Source organism: Peromyscus maniculatus, chromosome 10 (assembly GCF_049852395.1).
Source record: "Peromyscus maniculatus bairdii isolate BWxNUB_F1_BW_parent chromosome 10, HU_Pman_BW_mat_3.1, whole genome shotgun sequence".
Lineage (NCBI taxonomy): Eukaryota > Metazoa > Chordata > Mammalia > Rodentia > Cricetidae > Peromyscus > Peromyscus maniculatus.
In genome coordinates this window covers 80,338,011-80,344,274 of record NC_134861.1, presented here as the reverse complement: position 1 = coordinate 80,344,274, position 6,264 = coordinate 80,338,011, and the positions used below count along the sequence as shown (strand labels likewise).

The 6,264-nt window shown below is 35.2% G+C and overlaps 1 pseudogene; it reads left to right on the top strand.

Moving 5' to 3' along the window:
• Nucleotides 1-4,032: 4,032 nt before the first annotated feature.
• Nucleotides 4,033-4,600, top strand: LOC102924649 (large ribosomal subunit protein uL22 pseudogene; annotated as a pseudogene).
• Nucleotides 4,601-6,264: the final 1,664 nt, after the last annotated feature.

Sequence of the window (6,264 nt, the reverse complement as noted above, 5' to 3'; positions counted from 1 at the left end):
ATCTAAAATATATCTCTCTTTGACCTTGAAAACATACCTAACCTGACTACAAGTTTGATTGTAATAGGTGACTAACTACTAACATATATTTCTTTACAACCTAATTAGTTGGTAATGATAACTTTCAAGGTCTAGAAATTTGCATTACATTGTTAAATAAACTGTATAGATATAATACCTTGAACAAGATTAGAAATCTATGTACAGTATTTTCAAACAAAACCAATCTCAAATTTGTATCAATATACATAATTTGTATACAACATACAAAAATCCAACTCAATGTAAAATATTTAAAACTAGTAGTTGCTTTTTAAATGTAGATTCAATAATCTACTTTTTAAACTTACCATATCTATATCTTCCCTTTTTTCTTTCAGAATGGATTCAATAATCTACCCTTTTATCCTATCATTTCTATATCTTTTTTTCAGATTCAATAATCTACCACTTACCCATATCCTTTTTTTCTTTTCTTTCTTTCTTTCTTCCTTCCTTTCTTCCTTCCTTCCTTCCTTCCTTCCTTCCTTTCTTTCTTTCTTTCTTTCCTTCTTTCTTTCTTTTTTTTTCAAACAAGAACCCTGAATCTAATCTCCTTCGTTTAACATTTTTCCTGACCATTATCAATTAACAACTTGTAACCAACCATCCTCAACAAGTTTCATAACCCATTGAAAGGCCAAAACCCACGCACCCCACCTCTTGGGAATGTGGGCATTGTTTTCTTAAATTTACTTCCCGTTGTCTTGGGGAGAAAACATCTTTAAGGGATCCTGAAAAGAAAAATTTTGGGTTAATTGTCAAGTCCTGGGAGAGGTAGCTGTATCATTTGTTGTCCAGTCTCTGCTTAATGCAAAAGTGTAAGGCTTGTCTCAAGTCCTGGCTAGAGTAGTCTGTGAGACTGTATCATCTCAGCTAGCCATCTTGATACTGTCCTGAGCAGTTTGCAGTCCAAAGCCGATCTTTGGGTGGTGTTTGTCAGCTTAGTGGTATCATAATACTGATGGAATTGTCATTGTGGGGCCCCATCATCTTTTTGGAGACTTCAAAGGCACTGTTAGGCATGGTCATGGTCCACTGCAGAAAACTGATACTCAAACATAAAATCATGTACAGGAAGCTAGATGAAGCCTTTTTTCTAGAATTAATTAGTACCCTATATGACCATTAATATCGTGACGAAAGTTTAAAAATATTATATATATATCTTATAAATGTATATATAAAATTTATATAACATGAATTATCTTAAAATATTTATAAGATATATATCTTATAAATTTTGATGTAAAATTCATACCTTAAGAAAACTTTTAAAGAGTCAAAATAAAACCAAAGGATCATGAGATTAGTAGCAATAAAATAGTCCCTTAATTTTTGTTTTTCTTCTGTCCCATATCAGGTGGCTTTTCTGAAATGATACAGAGATTTTGCATTTTCTTTTGATAAGCATGCTTGGGTTTAGAGAAGTAGAGAGCCATTCTCCAGCTGCAAAACCAGCTTTAATTTTTAATTGAACTGGAACTACATAAAGATCATTTGCATTATTTGTCTGTAGGGAACAGCAGACACAAACATTTAGGAAGACTTATGAAATTTTATCCTGTTAGATATGTGATGTACCAATAGGCCAATTTATTCTTTTTCTTGAGACAGTTTTTTTCTAGATGATTTATCCTTTTTCTTCAGATGTTTCATTTGTTCAGTGTTCTTTTAGATTCCTTAGCCTTTATTCTCCTAAAAGACAAAAACAAAAACCCTTCCCTAGTCCCAACTTTGGGGACTTCCAAGTGCTGAGATTAAAGGCGTGCGCCACCACTGCCTAGCCTCTTTATTTCTTAATACAATTTGATGTGATAGGTCATTCTTTTCCTTCACATCATTATCATCATATTTCCAGTTGACTTGTCTTAAAGATTCTGAATATATTCCATCTATGCTATCTTCCTTGTATTTCTCAAATAATCCTCCTGATTGTTTTTTTTTTTTTTTTTTTTTTTTTGGTCATTTGTGCAAAGACCCTTCAGATTAAGAAACACTGTGAATGGAGGCTCAAGGAATGGAAAGCAGCCCGTATTTTTTGTATCTCCTTGTCTTTACACTAGAATTATGTCAGGTAACATTACAATTACTCTTGTATTTTTCTAACCCTATGACTATGGGAGCTAATCTTTGGAAACCACAACCTTCCTTATTGTTTATTCTAAACACTATCCACACCTTCCTCAATCCACCTTATTAATAGCTATTTGAATTATCTGGTAATTTCTTCTTGGTAGTAGGGCCACTATAATTCTGTATTACATATTTACCAATACTCAGATACTTATCCTTGTATGTAGATGTTGAGGTCTTGGTATATGGAATGTTTCCCCAGGATCCTTCTGCATTTGATTAAAACCGAATAATTGGACTACATTTACTCTGTTGCATTAAAAATCTACAACCAACCAACCAACCAAACAAACAAAAAAACCCCGAAAAATGAAAGAGGGAGAGAAGGAGGTGAGGTGATGAGAGGTCTTCAGATTTTAGACACAGAGAAACATATACTAATAATCTCTCAGGAAAGTGATATCAACAAGATTAAGCTCTAGATTTCTAGCACTTTGAAGCTGGAAGTTTCCACTTTGTGGTACATAAATGCCAACTCCAGAGTCATTGGTATTTATGAGACAAAGAGACAATTAAGGCTTCAGGATGGCAAAAGGGGCAAGAATTTTCAGGACAAGAAAATAAAAAAAATATGTAGAACTTTATACTCAGGAAATATACATTTCACAAATGAAAGTGAATTATAAGACAGGTGCATGTTTTCCCCACTGAACTTGACTGCAAATTTTGATACATTCTGATTTCCATATATTGCTTACATTAGAATTATGTCAGGTAACATTTCAAATAGAATTCTTAAATAGTGTCTATATTCACCATTTCATTTGCTCTTAACCTTGTGATTCTTTAACTTTATGTAAACTTGACCAGTTCTTAAATGCGATTACTCACAATGAAACTTTTCTATGAACTTCTAGTACTTACTGCCTCATTCCATAGTTTACAAATAATTATATGCAACTTCCTAATTGTTTTATTGGGATGTAACTGCCTATAACTTTTATTCAATTTATATTTTGTTAAATTGGCAATGTATACAGTATATTATTATTACTCTTTCCTCACCCTCTTCTATTCTTGTCAAATATCCCTGCCTTCCTACAAGTCCCTTTATCACATTCAAAACTTTTTGTTTTTCTCTGTGACTTATGAGAATGAATTTTGAAATATCCATTAGAGTCATGTGGACTCACCTATGGGTCTACCAATTGAATACATCAGTAGTAAAATGTTCATCATGGTGGAAGTGACAGGCCCTAAGAACTCCTTTTGGATACATGACTGATTGATAGCAGGTATCTGTACACATGTATTAAACCCCATAAGGGCAAGCTCATTTCATTAGCATGGTATCCAATTTTCTAAGTATTGAATTAATAGTTAATACCTTTACTAATGATGATATTTGAATAAATTCCACTCCGAATCAATTTTATGAGATCAAAATACATACTCTTTATTCTTATAGGTGTCTCTGACATCATGAAAAACTAGAAAATTATCTTGATAAGTTTCATTAAATATTCTAAAATATGTTTGCCATGTAGACCTTGTTCTTCTGAGTGGCTAAAGGCACATCGCACTACACTTTCTATGACCAGCTTTAAACCTTTTTGTAATAACACATGGATCTTTTACCATTTAGAGTGCTACTTGCAATCTGACTCATTTTATACCCTTTGGAAGATACTTGACTATATGTCAGAGTAAATTTATCATAAAAGTTAAAACTCTTCACAAAAGAGGGAGATTTTGCATTTCAGTGAGCAAGCATTTACCCTATCCTGGTCTTGTTTCGGAACTAATATCCTCAATCCATGACATTGGAGGGATGCTGTAAAAGAGCCACCTTGAGTTTATTTAAGACACTTAAAAGGACTTCCTCTTCCTGTACGCGGCCTCAGGTGACCCGTGAAGATGGTTCGCTACTAGCTGGACCTAGAAAACCCTACGAAATCATGCAAATCGAGAGGTTCAAATCTTCGGGTTCACTTTAAGAACACCCGTGAAACTGCCCAGGCCATCAAGGGTATGCATATCCGAAAAGCCACCAAATATCTGAAAGATGTCACTTTAAAGAAGCAATGTGTGCCTTTCCGGCAGTATAATGGTGGAGTCGGTAGGTGTGCCCAGGCCAAACAGTGGGGCTGGACACAGGGCCGGTGGCCTAAAAAGAGTGCCAAATTTTTGCTCCACGTGTTTAAAAACGCAGAGAGTAATGCTGAACTTAAGGGTTTAGATGTGGATTCTCTAGTCATTGAACACATCCAGGTGAACAAAGCACCTAAGATGCGCCGACAGACTTACAGAGCTCATGGCCGGATTAACCCATACATGAGCTCCCCCTGCCACATCGAAATGATCCTCACTGAAAAGGAACAAATTGTTCCACAGCCAGAAGAGGAGGTTGCGCAGAAGAAGAAGATATCCCAGAAGAAAGTGAAGAAACAAAAACTTATGGCACGGAAATAAATTCCGCATAAAATAAATGGCAGATAAAAGTAAAAAAAAAAAAAGACACTTAAAAGATTAATACTTTAAAAATTCTAGTGCCTTCAGTCTACCAGTAGTATTTTAGTGTTCATACACACACTAGGAGTTGGTCATCATTTTGGGGGGATTATAAATGCTTTCTGGGCCAAGGGTGTGAATTAATGATAGTGTACTTTTCTAAGATGCACACGACCCTATGTTCAATATCCAAAGTCATATACAGAGACACACAAATTAACTTTATAAGAAGTAGGATAAAAAAAATTGGTATGATGAATTATTATATCACATGCCCAAAAATGTACTGTCTCATTGCCACCAGTATTTTGAAGGCACACCATAACAACAAAGTCACCAATAATCATTCGTATCTGACATCTTGATTTTTAGAGGTTATTGCTTATAAAACAGACATTGATATTTTTCTCCAAGCCTGTCAGAATAAACAAACCTCTTTTGGATTTAATATTTCATTTGATTCCTCTGAAGACACTTTTATTGATATTTTAATCTAAGGTGCTTTTTTTATTTTCAAATACTAGAGTTATATTACCTAGACTCTGTGGAGGAAATTTAAGTTGACTTATTATTCTTTCTGAAATACAAATTATGCATTTTTGTTCATTGAATAGACCAATAATATGAATATCATTTTATTTCCTCTTTGAAATTTTACTGATTTATAAAACTAAACACAACTTAATTAAGTTTTATATATCTCAGTTTCTCTATATGCCAAGTGGAAGCAGGCTATTTGCCTTCCAGATTTTAGCATGTGAAATGCTATCACATTTCATAAAATGATTTGTCTGAAAAAATGGTAGGTAATATGAGTTTCTTGTGTTAGCAAGCATCAGTTTCAGTGGTGAAATATTTCACTGTGATAGTAAATTTCCATTCTTAAAATTAATAGACCAAATCATGAGTTACATGGATGACATCATATGGCAAGGATTTGTGAGGATGGAGGGCTTGGTGCTGGTATCATAGCTGCAGAATTGGTCACAAGTTACCACAGTGGGCGTGATCCCAGTGGGTGTTGCTCTAACTTACCACCACTGTTGCAGTTCCCTTTATTCATACTTGCTATCCTCATTTTGCTAACATTTGGCTACTGACAATAAAGAGGCCCTTGTGTATAGGTTACTGTACTAAGCAGAAATGGCACTCTATGGCCAATACACTGTACTTTTCTCGGTTGGCAACTCCTGCAGCTGGGAAGCCTTACTGTGCAGAACAAACCACTTCTGTTCTGGGGTCTGGAGCTGAGGAGCTGTATGACAGATCTGTAACTATGTGCTATCCCAAAGGCAGCAAGAATCAAGTCGTTTCCACATGCCTACCACTACAAGATGAATTGCTAAACAGTCTTATTAATAAAAAAAAAAAAACCCAGAGCCAGATATTGGGGTAAAAATTGAGAGATCAGGGAAGCAGAAAAAAGCCAGGCACATTCTTACCGGTAGAAATCCTCCTCCGCCAAAAAGAGACCTACTTCCTGTATACTCACGCCTGTATGCCTTTCTGTTCCTGCCCTCTTATTTCCTCTGCCGAGCTACATCACTTACTTACTGTCTGTTTGTACAGACCTTCAGACCTCCACGATTAGTGCTGGGATTAAAGGCCTGTGCTACCACACTTGGCTCTGTTCCCAGT